This window comes from Mytilus galloprovincialis, chromosome 4, assembly GCF_965363235.1.
Source record: "Mytilus galloprovincialis chromosome 4, xbMytGall1.hap1.1, whole genome shotgun sequence".
NCBI lineage: Eukaryota > Metazoa > Mollusca > Bivalvia > Mytilida > Mytilidae > Mytilus > Mytilus galloprovincialis.
The window spans coordinates 70160880-70176292 of NC_134841.1; positions in this window are offsets into that span (position 1 = coordinate 70160880).

Below are 15413 nucleotides of genomic sequence, written 5' to 3' on the forward strand. Positions count from 1 at the left end.
ATATGCTATATTTATGAATAATTATATGACAGAATACGTCTCACAGTTTTGAACAGCACTTAGAGGGACCTTAATGATACTGATATTATTACACTGCATGTTTCATTAAGATTCTAAAATTTCGATAAGAGTATAAAAATAACTTGGTGTTTTAAAGTGTTGTTTTTTTTTCTATGTGTATTGGCACTCTTTGTTTCCAAATTAGACGGAGGTTGAGCGCTCACAAACATGTGTTCCTATGCCAAATCTTCATGTGATTGTCGCAGATGGTCAATGTCGTTTTGTTTGCTGTCTTGTGGCATCTGTTTTCCGCTTTGTCATTAATTAGATATAGGAAGATGTGGTATAAGTGCCCATAAGACAACTCTCCATCCAATCGTTACAATTTATAAAAGTAAACCATTATAGGTCAAGGGACGGGCGTTACACACGGAATTGGTGCCAGTCAGCGTTACACGACGTTCCCAATAAAACGACGATTTTTTACGTTGTTTTACGGAAAGTGTCAAACGTTGACCTTATCTTCTACTCATGTGAAAAAAAGCCGATTTAAGTGCAGAGATTTTCGAAGTTGCTTCTTTATATGCTTTTATTTCTTCAACCCGGTGCAAATGCAAAATTCCATTGAAATAAAAGAAAATTTCAACTACATGCACAATTATTAATTTTGCGAAGAATTGTCTTTAAAATAATAACACAAAATAACAATTTGATGTCTTGTAATATGATTTACATTCTGTTTTTTTTTTTTAATATTTTTTGGCGTTTTTTTTTTATCTTTAAAATGTTTTGAAACTTTAAAACTTAGTTTGATACTATAGGTTAAACAAACGCAGGACAAATCTGAGGCCAACCTCAGTACTCTTGGGACGAGCGTGCTTACAACATATTACCACATTGGCTGTCTTTGCTTCATGATAACCTTCCATGTCTTATTTTCTTCTTTTTTTTTACTATTTGTGTATTACCTATATCTTAAAATTTAGCAATGTTCACTTTGCCAAAAGACGTCTTCTATCTTGGCTAGTAAAATTGTAAATATTTAATTTTTTGTTTCTGTCCCTTTTCCCCAATTACACGTTTATATTTGTTTGTTGCAATTTGGTAAGTTTAATAAGTTGTCTGGAGATAAATTAGGATTATCTGAAAATCGCTCAGAAAAACCTAGATTTTCTTAAAATTTTGAGATAAACCGGGATTTTCTCCAGATAATGAATTTTCTGTATTTTCTGAGATAAACTACGATTTTCTCGTACTTGAATTAATCTGAGATAAACCGGGATTATCTGAGATAATCTAAGATTAATTAAAAAAGTGGTTCAGGCGTGCAATAGGGGTGGCCCACTCACTGCTAAAGAGGGGCCCGGTCGATTCCTTCTTTTGTTATTCCATAAAATTAATAATCAACCAATTTTTTCCCCCACAAAAAAGGGCAACATGACCCCCCTCCCGGTACTGACAATTGGGTCTAACTGTGCCGACAGCACTTGCCAAATCATTCCCTGTTCTAACCAGAAAACATTGAAAACTTACCCTTTTCTAAACAGAAATATTGAAAAACATACTCTGTTCTGAATACGCTCAGAAAATTTATACCCTGTTCTAGACCGTATATAATAGAGGCTGTTCTAGACCCAGGTTTAAGATAGTATCTTAAGCAGTTAATTAAATGTACTAGACAAATACTTTATTTGAAAAAAGACCGTTCTCCACAGCAGAACATAAAAAAGGAGCCCTATTCTAACCAGAAGGGTAGAAAAAGGGACCCTGTTTTGCGGCACACTCATACCACTAAAAATATAGAAAGTAACCCCCCCCCCCCACCCCAACCATAACCTCAACCCCGGGCCTGTTACTAACGGTACAATTTGATTTGTATACGCAAATGTTAAAACACTATAGCTTAAGTGATTTTGAAAGTGGAGTTCGAGTTAAAAACACATAAAAAAACATTTTTTTATTCACATACAGTTGCAACCATTCATAACAGATGATGGCTTTCCACCCTGACAATATACAGTACTCACTGCCTCAAACAAGAAAAGTACCGTCAAACATATTAATTACATTCGTCACAGTCATACTGTATAGAACCATCTCTTCAACACATTTTAATTCTACTCTTCAATCTCATTTAGAAATAAACTCAGGCTCGATCACCACACAAACGATATTATTGCAAATGCAAATTAAAGCATTAGGCTTTCTTAAAAGAAATATCAACCTCTATCAAACACATTAAGGACGTCATAAGTCACGAGCATACCTACGTACGACCATGCGCGTAGCTACGTTTACGTCAAAACGCCCGGGCGTACACTTGAATTTTGAAAATAAAACAAATAAATAATCGACATAGAATAAGAAAAACTGGTCAAAAGCACATCAGCCTTGTGCTTCTTTTATCAATGGATTGTAATTTTGAATAAAAAGGGACTAAATTTACTCAATTAGATCAGTTAATATATTTGTTGGAATCTTTTGTAAAAGTCTTAATCTACTATGAATTCTACATACTTTTCTTATATTTAAAGCAATTCACTATATATATATATATATATCTGCTCAGATTCGATATGCTGTTTGTATTTTTGTCGAGCCTGTGAATTATGTCCCAAAAGCGAGACATAGCGGCATCAATATTTAGGTTCCGAATGTGGATAAAGTCTTTTGAATGACTCTCCGTGAAATTTTACGAAAGTTGGACAGAAACTGTTTATGATCAAAAGAGTATTCAGAGCAATATAATAATGCAATTATATCTTTAATTTTCACGCATTTTAAGGACAAAATGTATTTCTTTCTGCAATTAATAAGTGGTCGCAGTTTGGGCTTAAATTTTGTTATTTCAGAAGCTTTTTCTATGACTATTGTCTAAAGCTAAAATTTTGATTTAGCATTTGTTTTCGTTCATTTTTCTGTTCTTTTCTGATAGACAGATAGCCGGATTCTTCTTTACGAAATTAATTGTTTTACATGCTCAATTTATAAACCTTCATAGATTGTCGTGAAATATTCAGATCAAGAAAAAAATATCAAAAGAAAATTTTACATTTTTTTTTTAAATCCCTTTAAAGGAATGATCATATTAAATTGATTCACTTTTTGTTGAAAGAAATCCTAGATGTTCCAGAATTTTTTTATATTGCACCTTAGAAATATTGTTTTTCGTGTTCATTAAAAGGTGTCTTTGTCGATTGTATGCTCACTCACGGCACCCTTTAAACTTATTTAAAAGTAATATTTGTTTGGACGTTTTTTCTAAAACCAATGACCATTAGGCTAGCCTCCAGTTTAACATAATGAATAAGTTAACATATTACAAAATTTAAGCAAAATAAATAGACCATTTAAATTCAAAAGTATGTTGCTATCAATGATTTTTTACTAACAGCTAGGAATCATTACGGTATCTCATTCTCGATAGCTTTCGGGGGCTTCGTCCCTTTCGAACCCACTACCAGCAGGTGCTTTAACATTGAGCGGTTGGCTACCCTCATATCCCTCGCCAAGGTTCGGGCGTACACGTAAAAATGAACCAGCTACGCCACTGATGATGAATAAGTTAACATATTACAAAATTTAAGCAAAATAAATAGACCATTTAAATTCAAAAGTATGTTGCTATCAATGATTTTTTACTAACAGCTAGGAATCATTACGGTATCTCATTCTCGATAGCTTTCGGGGGCTTCGTCCCTTTCGAACCCACTACCAGCAGGTGCTTTAACATTGAGCGGTTGGCTACCCTCATATCCCTCGCCAAGGTTCGGGCGTACACGTAAAAATGAACCAGCTACGCCACTGACGACACCTGTACATGTTCGACCAAAACTAGACAATGCTTGCTCGGTTTGGAACCCTCATACTGCTGAACAATACAATAAACTTGAGAGGACCCAGCGTGCGACTAGGTATGACTGTAATCGTTACCATACAGGCGTGCTTTATACTCTTAAATGGCGTTCCTTTATTTCAACAACGCAGACTTAAAAAAAACTAAACTCATAATGTACTTAAACTGAGACTACTATAATGTGTTATAGTAGCCTCAGACATAATTATAGGCCGTTAGTTTTCTCGTTTGAATTGTTTTACGTTGTCATTACGGGGCCTTTAATAGTTGACTATGCGGTATGGGCTTTGCTTATTGTTGAAGGCCGTACGGCGGCCTACAGTTGTCAATTTCTGTGTCATCTAGGTCTATTCTGGAGAGTTGTCTCATTGGCAATCATACCACATCTTTTTTTTATAATCATAATTGTTCTATAAAGTTCAAGTGTCGGTGACCATATTGTCGCAGTGCTATAAAAATTACTGGTAGAATTGTTCTTTTTATCCTTTAACAATTACCCAATAGAATTAACTACTTTCAAATGTGACCTCCCCCCCCCCCCCCTTCCGCCATACTAAGTATTTTAGAGAAAAGTTGACACCTACTATTTTCTGCAATATAGAACAGTAAACCTAAGTAGGTATGTAAATAGTTTTACCACGTCATGTTATCATATGTTAGGATTTTATTTATTTTTTACGGATACTTTTCTTTTACAAAAGATTTTTTTTTATCATTTTTTATCCTAGTACGCATGCGCAATAGTTAGTAAACACAAAAAATATGATGGATAACTGGTACCAGAAAAAGAAGAACGAAGTTTAAGTATATTGAGGGACTTTAGCCTGTATTTTGCTAACAGATTTTTCATATCTCTCCTGGTTATGGCTAGATTAATGTCTTATTATTACCAGTCCACTTTATTCATTTCAAGTCCAAATTTCTCATACCAATAAAACGTGTAAAAGTTGACATATTCAAAGGAGTCGAGTTGACCGGTAAATGGTATGATAAAAGTAAATCGATTAGTGTAAATAAACATCAATCCACTCTGTTGTCATATATGTTTTTAAATTATTACTATTAAAGACAGTTTAAGATGTTGCACAATTGTATATTAAAGGGGTACTAGCTACAAGATATAAAAATCTAAAGTATGATTTGTTTTTTTTCAATCAATAATAAAAGTGAAATAGTAAAATAATAATTCGCTTTTATCAGACAAAATGGTTCAATTTTGTTAAATTAAGGTAAATAATATTGATAATGAATTATTCACTTGCAAGCTATTCATGTGAACTTCAATTAAACCCCTTAACTAGAGAAGGACAACAGATGCTTTGTAGTGTACTGTTTATTTAAAGGAAAGGAATGTCAACATTGAAAGTGAAATAAAGGTAAATCATTTGAAGACTGATTCGATCCACTAAAAATCTTTCTTCGATCTTCATGTAAAAATAACGAGAAACATATTTTTAATCAATAAAATAAAATAAAACAGACCTATAAAAATTCAAATGCATGTGTTGGCTCTATCTATTTATATCTAATCATTTATAGTATATTTATGTTTACATCCCTTATATGGTCATCTGAGGTCAACTCGATATTTAATTAGATGGAGTCTAGACTAAAATACACACGAAATGAAACTACATATTATTGACCCTATGCTCTGTAAACTGTTTATTTCACACTTTTGATAGTTTGGATAAATGTTTTACATTGTTAAAAATAAAATATGAAAATTTGAGTCAAATCGATGACCATGAATTTGACAGCTAGTGCTCCTTTAATAAATGAATGAAAAATAAATGAAATGATCTGAGGCAGAAGCAGAGGAAGCAATAGGAAAGAAGGTTGATCTTTCATCAATTATGAAATGACAAAAATATAATTAATCACTTAGTCATTTAAATTCAATGAATAGATTTTTTTTCAATAGAAGTGAACATAATTCAGTTATGGTCAGCTACACCTCAAGCATGTAACTTGATCAATTGATTTCTAAACAAAAGATTTGTATTTTTTTGAGTTCTAGAAGAAACAAGGCTTTTAGTTTTTCATGTGTTTTTGTTCCTGGTCCGAGACCACAATTATTTCGTAGTGCATTTCCTTTAGAACATAAATGAAAATAAAAAAAAACCCACCTGCACTTTCTCAAAGAAATTTTTACAATGTGTTGTACTACTTTTGGGACAAATTATATCAAAATTATAGAAAACTTCATAGGCTCTAACTCAAAATATAGACAATTTTATGTTTAAGACGCCTTGAAATCTTTTGACAGCTTTCCGAAGTGCTAATTTTTAACCTTTTTCAGCTGGACCAAATCACTACTTTCCTTTAAAATTCTGGACCCAAAATTTTTTTATGGTGTAATTTCACCCCCCCCCCCCTTCTTGCCATTTGAGGCATTTAACATGGAGAAATAAATTTGGAAGGGGTATAAAAATTAATGGCAAGTAACCCTTTGTCAACACTGGGGACTATATTAATTGTGGTCTCGGACCTAATAGGATGGAAAGAGTTGACCAATCTTAAAAAAACTTGGTATGACCAAAGGTTAAAAAATTATAATCCTGTTACCTTTGATAACTAATAACACTGCTTACAAAGTTTCATAACAGTAGGATCATAGACAATATATATATATATATGTTAAATTCTATACTCATCTTTGCATGTTAAATTTTGACGTTAAAATTGAAAAATTTCAACTATCAACATTTGGGGCTTTAAAATAAAATAAATACTTTTTAAATGCCTTAATATATAATTATATAAGCTTTTTAGTTATAAATAATCCTTACATATGTATTGAATGTACTTTAAATGGAAAGAAAAGTTACAAATAACATATCATATTAGTTTAAAAAGGTCTTAGGCCAAGTAAAACTGGAAAAAAATTAGGGTGAATTTAGGCCGTGCCACATATTTACATTAAAAAATGCATATTGAGGCTGTAAGAAATAAAAATTTGTGTCTTTTTAGCTCACCTGGCTCGAAGGGCCAAGTGAGCTTTTCCCATCACTTTGTGTCCGTCGTCGTTAACTTTAACAAAAATCTTCTCTAAAACTACTGGGCCAAATTAAACCAAACTTGGCCACAATCATCATTGGGGTATCTTGTTTAAAAAATATGTCTAGTGACCCAGTCAACCAACCAAGATGGCCGCCATGGCTAAAAATATAACATAGGGGAAAAATGCAGTTTTGCCTTATAACTCAAAAACCAAAGCATTTAGAGCAAATCTGACATGGGGTAAAATTGCTTATCAGGTCTAGATCTATCTGTCCTGAAATTTTCAGATCAATTGGGCAACCCGTTGTTGGGTTGCTTCCCCTGAATTGGTAATTTTAAGGAAATTTTGCTGTTTTTTGTTATTATCTTGAATATTATTATAGATAGAGATAAACAGCAATAATGTTCAGCAAAGTAAGATCTACCAATAAGCCAACATGACCGAAATGGTCAGTTGACCCCTTTAGGCGTTATTGCCCTTTATAGTCAATTTTTAACCATTTTTCGTAAATCTTAGTAATCTTTTACAAAAATCTTCTCTGAAACTAGTACTGGGCCAAATTAATCCAAACTTGGCCACAATCATCTTTGTGGTATCTAGTTTAAAAGATGTGTCCAGTGACCCGGCCATCGAATCAAGATGGCCGCGACGGCTAAAAATAGAACATAGTGGTAAAATGCAGTTTTTGGCTTATAACTCAAAAAACCAAAGCATTTAGAGCAAATCTGACATGGGGTAAAATTGTTTATCAGGTCAAGATATATCTGCACTGAATTTTCAGATGAATCAGACAACCCGTTGTTGGGTTGCTGCCCCTGAATTGGTAATTTAAGGAAATTTTGCTGTTTTTGGTTATTATCTTGAATATTATTATAGATAGAGATAAACTGCTAACAGCAATAATGTTTAGCAAAGTAAGATTTACAAATAAGTCAACATGACGGAAATGGTCAATTGACCCCCTAAGGAGTTATTGTCCTTTCTAGTAAATTTTTAACAATTTTCATAAAATTTGTAAATTTTAACTAACATTTTCCACTGAAACTACTGGGTCAAGTTCATGATAGATAGAGATAATTGTAAGCAGCAAGAATGTTCAGTAAAGTAAGATGTACAAAAACATCACCATCACCAAAACACAATTTTGTCATGAATCCATCTGCTTCCTTTGTTTAATATTCACATAGACCAAGGTGAGCGACACAGGCTCTTTAGAGCCTCTAGTTGATCATTTCTATACTCATGTGACATGATACAACAAATCTGAGCAAAAAAAAAGACTCTTGCAATTAACTTTTCTTGCAGACAGTATGGTCTGATACAAAGATTTTTGCCTCTTTACTGAAAAACTTGCATGCAATTTTAGTCTCAACAGGCTTATATTTAAACCACTTGCTATCCTACAGAAGAAAAGAAAGATATTATGTGAAATGGAACAGGTACAATAGATATTGTAAAGTGCTTTTGATACAAATTTTGTGAGGTCTTTGTTATGGACTTCAAATTTCATGTACCAAGCTCCCCACTTTTGACTTCATCCAAACAGGGCATTAGACAAGGGTCATTTATACAACACATTTTGCACTTATTTGTGATAATCTTCTTTTCTGTAGATTCAGAGTTCATAAATAAGTAAAAGAACTAGATAAAGGCATAGAAACACAAATATTGACATGAAAACCTGTCAGATAGAAAGTCTGGATGCCATTTATGCATCAATATTCAAAAAGCTATTAAATGCCTATTTAGACCATAAAATGCTAACATTTGTCATTTTTGCAGAAATTCTATAAAGTAATCATACTATTTGACAAATTGACACCATCAAAGCATTTAGGGAAGTTGTCAAAGTGCAGATTCTATATTTACAGATTTCACCTCTTAGGTCCAAGACCACAATTAATAGTTTGTAGTGCATTTCCTTTAGAACATAAATGAAAATTAAAAAAATCCCACCTGTGCTTTCTCAAAGAAATTTTTACAATGTGTTGTACTACTTTTGGGACAAATTATATCAAAATTATAGAAAACTTCATCGGCTCTAACTCAAAATATGGACAATTTTATGTTTAGGGTGTCTTGAAATCTTTTGACAGCCACGGAAGTGCAAATTTTTCACCTTTTTCTGCTGGACCAAATCACTACTTTCCTTTAAAAAAGAGGGACGAAAGATACCAAAGGGACAGTCAAACTCATAAATCTTAAACAAACTGACAACAAATTCTGTACACAAATTTTTTTACAGTGTAATTTCACCCCTACTTGCAATTTGAGGCATTAAACATGGAGAATTAAATTTGGAAGGGGTATAAAAATTAATGGCAAGTAACCCACTCAACACTAGGGACTATGCTTCAAGTATTTACAAATGCTACTGATATGTAGCTAAAAATGCTCAGGTTAAGTTCATATCATTATAGGATAAGGAAGTCTCGGATGTAAACCTTTTCTAAACACTGGTACACAGGGAATACCCAACTTTTTACACGCCCGTCAAAATATTGACTGGATGTATAATGGTATACAAATATCCGGCTTCTGTCTGTTCGTATGACTTTTTTTCTATCCTGTATCAACATGTCGCATCGTAACTTGAGAACCTCTGATCCAAATTTCCTGAAACTTGAAATAGTTGTTTCTTATGATGGTCAAACGATCTGTATACTTTTTGGTGAAAATAAGATTTAAACTTTTTGAGTAATGGGACTTTATTAATAAAACAGGGGTGTGTTTTTTCACATGTTCTGTATCTTAAAAATGATTTTTGATAATTGCTTTAAACCTCTCACACTTCTTAATTAAATTAATCCAAAGATTTGTTTCCTTTTTGGTGATGATTCAAAATTTTATTTTAAATTTTTTTATTAGTTAAGTAATATCTTTATGTTAGTGGCCCCTTTTCCAAAATTGTCGTATTAATATGAAACTGATGTACACTTTTGTTTTTTCTTGCAGGTACAGACTCAGAAGACCTGGGGTCCAGACAGCGAGGTGCAGTTTACAGCCCACCTCACAAGTTAAGTAATATCTTTATGTTAGTGGCCCCTTTTTCCAAAATTGTCGTATTAATGTGAAACTAATGTACACTTTTGTTTTTTCTTGCAGGTACACACTCAGAAGACCTGGGGTCCAGACAGCGAGGCGCAGTTTACAGCCCACCTCACAAGTTAAGTAATATCTTTATGTTAGTGGCCCCTTTTTCCAAAATTGTCGTATTAATGTGAAACTAATGTACACTTTTGTTTTTTCTTGCAGGTACACACTCAGAAGACCTGGGGTCCAGACAGCGAGGCGCAGTTTACAGCCCACCTCACAAGTTAAGTAATATCTTTATGTTAGTGGCCCCTTTTTCCAAAATTGTCGTATTAATGTGAAACTAATGTACACTTTTGTTTTTTCTTGCAGGTACACACTCAGAAGACCTTCGGTCCAGACAGCAAGGCACAGTTTACAGCCCACCTCACAAGTTAAGTAATATCTTTATGTTAGTGGCCCCTTTTTCCAAAATTGTCATATTAATGTGAAACTAATGTACACTTTTGTTTTTTCTTGCAGGTACACACTCAAAAGACCTTGGGTCCAGACAGCGAGGCGCAGTTACAGCCCACCTCACAAGTTAAGTAATATCTTTATGTTAGTGGCCCCTTTTTCCAAAATTGTCGTATTAATGTGAAACTAATGTACACTTTTGTTTTTTCTTGCAGGTACACACTCAGAAGACCTGGGGTCCAGACAGCGAGGGGCAGTTTACAGCCCACCTCACAAGTTAAGTAATATCTTTGTTAGTGGCCCCTTTTTCCAAAATTGTCGTATTAATGTGAAACTAATGTACACTTGTTTTTTCTTGCAGGTACACACTCAGAAGACCTGGGGTCCAGACAGCAAGGCGCAGTTTACAGCCCACCTCACAAGTTAAGTAATATCTTTATGTTAGTGGCCCCTTTTTCCAAAATTGTCGTATTAATGTGAAACTAATGTACACTTTTGTTTTTTCTTGCAGGTACACACTGAGAAGACCTGGGGTCCAGACAGCGAGGCACAGTTTATAGCCCACCTCACAAGTTAAGTAATATCTTTATATTAGTGGCCCCTTTTTCCAAAATTGTGGTATTAATGTGGAACTAATGTACACTTGTTTTTTTTGCAGGTACAGACTCAGAAGACCTGCGGTCCAGACAGCGAGGCGCAGTTTACAGCCCACCTCACAAGTTAAGTAATATCTTTATGTTAGTGGCCCCTTTTTCCAAAATTGTCGTATTAATGTGAAACTAATGTACACTTTTGTTTTTTCTTGCAGGTACACACTGAGAAGACCTGGGGTCCAGACAGCGAGGCGCAGTTTACAGCCCACCTCACAAGTTAAGTAATATCTTTATGTTAGTGGCCCCTTTTTCCAAAATTGTCGTATTAATAAGAAACTAATGTACACTTTTGTTTTTTCTTGCAGGTACACACTCAGAAGACCTGGGGTCCAGATAGCGAGGCACAGTTTACAGCCCACCTCACAAGTTAAGTAATATCTTTATGTTAGTGGCCCCTTTTTCCAAAATTGTCGTATTAATGTGGAACTAATGTACACTTGTTTTTTTTTGCAGGTACAGACTCAGAAGACCTGCGGTCCAGACAGCGAGGCGCAGTTTACAGCCCACCTCACAAGTTAAGTAATATCTTTATGTTAGTGGCCCCTTTTTCCAAAATTGTCGTATTAATGTGAAACTAATGTACACTTTTGTTTTTTCTTGCAGGTACACACTCAGAAGACCTGGGGTCCAGACAGCGAGGCGCAGTTTACAGCCCACCTCACAAGTTAAGTAATATCTTTATGTTAGTGGCCCCTTTTTCCAAAATTGTCGTATTAATGTGAAACTAATGTACACTTTTGATTTTTCTTGCAGGTACACACTCAGAAGACCTGGGGTCCAGACAGCGAGGCGCAGTTTACAGCCCACCTCACAAGTTAAGTAATATCTTTATGTTAGTGGCCCCTTTTTCCAAAATTGTCGTATTAATGTGGAACTAATGTACACTTGTTTTTTTTGCAGGTACAGACTCAGAAGACCTGCGGTCCAGACAGCGAGGCGCAGTTTACAGCCCACCTCACAAGTTAAGTAATATCTTTATGTTAGTGGCCCCTTTTTCCAAAATTGTGGTATTAATGTGGAACTAATGTACACTTGTTTTTTTTGCAGGTACAGACTCAGAAGACCTGCGGTCCAGACAGCGAGGCGCAGTTTACAGCCCACCTCACAAGTTAAGTAATATCTTTATGTTAGTGGCCCCTTTTTCCAAAATTGTCGTATTAATGTGAAACTAATGTACACTTTTGTTTTTTCTTGCAGGTACACACTGAGAAGACCTGGGGTCCAGACAGCGAGGCGCAGTTTACAGCCCACCTCACAAGTTAAGTAATATCTTTATGTTAGTGGCCCCTTTTTCCAAAATTGTCGTATTAATAAGAAACTAATGTACACTTTTGTTTTTTCTTGCAGGTACACACTCAGAAGACCTGCGGTCCAGACAGCCAGGCACAGTTTACAGCCCACCTCACAAGTTAAGTAATATCTTTATGTTAGTGGCCCCTTTTTCTAAAATTGTTGTATTAATGTGAAACTAATGTACACTTGTTTTTTTTTGCAGGTACAGACTCAGAAGACCTGCGGTCCAGACAGCGAGGCGCAGTTTACAGCCCCACCTCACAAGTTAAGTAATATCTTTATATTAGTGGCCCCTTTTTCCAAAATTGTATTAATGTGAAACTAATGTACACTTTTGTTTTTTCTTGCAGGTACACACTCGGAAGACCTGGGGTCCAGACAGCGAGGCGCAGTTTACAGCCCACCTCACAAGTTAAGTAATATCTTTATGTTAGTGGCCCCTTTTTCCAAAATTGTGGTATTAATGTGGAACTAATGTACACTTGTTTTTTTTGCAGGTACAGACTCAGAAGATCTGCGGTCCAGACAGCGAGGCGCAGTTTACAGCCCACCTCACAAGTTAAGTAATATCTTTATGTTAGTGGCCCCTTTTTCCAAAATTGTCGTATTAATGTGAAACTAATGTACACTTTTGTTTTTTCTTGCAGGTACACACTCAGAAGACCTGGGGTCCAGACAGCGAGGCGCAGTTTACAGCCCACCTCACAAGTTAAGTAATATCTTTATGTTAGTGGCCCCTTTTTCCAAAATTGTCGTATTAATGTGGAACTAATGTACACTTGTTTTTTTTGCAGGTACAGACTCAGAAGACCTGCGGTCCAGACAGCGAGGCGCAGTTTACAGCCCACCTCACAAGTTAAGTAATATCTTTATGTTAGTGGCCCCTTTTTCCAAAATTGTGGTATTAATGTGGAACTAATGTACACTTGTTTTTTTTGCAGGTACAGACTCAGAAGACCTGCGGTCCAGACAGCGAGGCGCAGTTTACAGCCCACCTCACAAGTTAAGTAATATCTTTATGTTAGTGGCCCCTTTTTCCAAAATTGTCGTATTAATGTGAAACTAATGTACACTTTTGTTTTTTCTTGCAGGTACACACTGAGAAGACCTGGGGTCCAGACAGCGAGGCGCAGTTTACAGCCCACCTCACAAGTTAAGTAATATCTTTATGTTAGTGGCCCCTTTTTCCAAAATTGTCGTATTAATAAGAAACTAATGTACACTTTTGTTTTTTCTTGCAGGTACACTCAGAAGACCTGGGGTCCAGACAGCCAGGCACAGTTTACAGCCCACCTCACAAGTTAAGTAATATCTTTATGTTAGTGGCCCCTTTTTCCAAAATTGTTGTATTAATGTGGAACTAATGTACACTTGTTTTTTTTTGCAGGTACAGACTCAGAAGACCTGCGGTCCAGACAGCGAGGCGCAGTTTACAGCCCCACCTCACAAGTTAAGTAATATCTTTATGTTAGTGGCCCCTTTTTCCAAAATTGTCGTATTAATGTGAAACTAATGTACACTTTTGTTTTTTCTTGCAGGTACACACTCGGAAGACCTGGGGTCCAGACAGCGAGGCGCAGTTTACAGCCCACCTCACAAGTTAAGTAATATCTTTATGTTAGTGGCCCCTTTTTCCAAAATTGTGGTATTAATGTGGAACTAATGTACACTTGTTTTTTTTGCAGGTACAGACTCAGATCTGCGGTCCAGACAGCGAGGCGCAGTTTACAGCCCACCTCACAAGTTAAGTAATATCTTTATGTTAGTGGCCCCTTTTTCCAAAATTGTCGTATTAATGTGAAACTAATGTACACTTTTGTTTTTTCTTGCAGGTACACACTCAGAAGACCTGGGGTCCAGACAGAGAGGCGCAGTTTACAGCCCACCTCACAAGTTAAGTAATATCTTTATGTTAGTGGCCCCTTTTTCCAAAATTGTCGTATTAATGAGAAACTAATGTACTCTTTTGTTTTTTCTTGCAGGTACACACTCAGAAGACCTTGGGTCCAGACAGCAAGGCGCAGTTTACAGCCCACCTCACAAGTTAAGTAATATCTTTATGTTAGTGGCCCCTTTTTCCAAAATTGTCGTATTAATGTGAAACTAATGCACACTTTTGTTTTTTCTTGCAGGTACACACTCAGGAGACCTGGGGTCCAGACAGCGAGGCGCAGTTTACAGCCCACCTCACAAGTTAAGTAATATCTTTATGTTTGTGGCCCCTTTTTCCAAAATTGTGGTATTAATGTGGAACTAATGTACACTTGTTTTTTTTGCAGGTACAGACTCAGAAGACCTGCGGTCCAGACAGCGAGGCGCAGTTTACAGCCCACCTCACAAGTTAAGTAATATCTTTATGTTAATGGCCCCTTTTTCCAAAATTGTGGTATTAATGTGGAACTAATGTACACTTGTTTTTTTTGCAGGTACAGACTCAGAAGACCTGCGGTCCAGACAGCGAGGCGCAGTTTACAGCCCACCTCACAAGTTAAGTAATATCTTTATGTTAGTGGCCCCTTTTTCCAAAATTGTCGTATTAATGTGAAACTAATGTACACTTTTGTTTTTTCTTGCAGGTACACACTGAGAAGACCTGGGGTCCAGACAGCGAGGCGCAGTTTACAGCCCACCTCACAAGTTAAGTAATATCTTTATGTTAGTGGCCCCTTTTTCCAAAATTGTGGTATTAATGTGGAACTAATGTACACTTGTTTTTTTTGCAGGTACAGACTCAGAAGACCTGCGGTCCAGACAGCGAGGCGCAGTTTACAGCCCACCTCACAAGTTAAGTAATATCTTTATGTTAGTGGCCCCTTTTTCCAAAATTGTGGTATTAATGTGGAACTAATGTACACTTGTTTTTTTTGCAGGTACAGACTCAGAAGACCTGGGGTCCAGACAGCGAGGCGCAGTTTACAGCCCACCTCACAAGTTAAGTAATATCTTTATGTTAGTGGCCCCTTTTTCCAAAATTGTCGTATTAATGCGAAACTAATGTACACTTTTGTTTTTTCTTGCAGGTACACACTCAGAAGACCTGGGGTCCAGACAGCGAGGCGCAGTTTACAGCCCACCTCACAAGTTAAGTAATATCTTTATGTTAGTGGCCCCTTTTTCC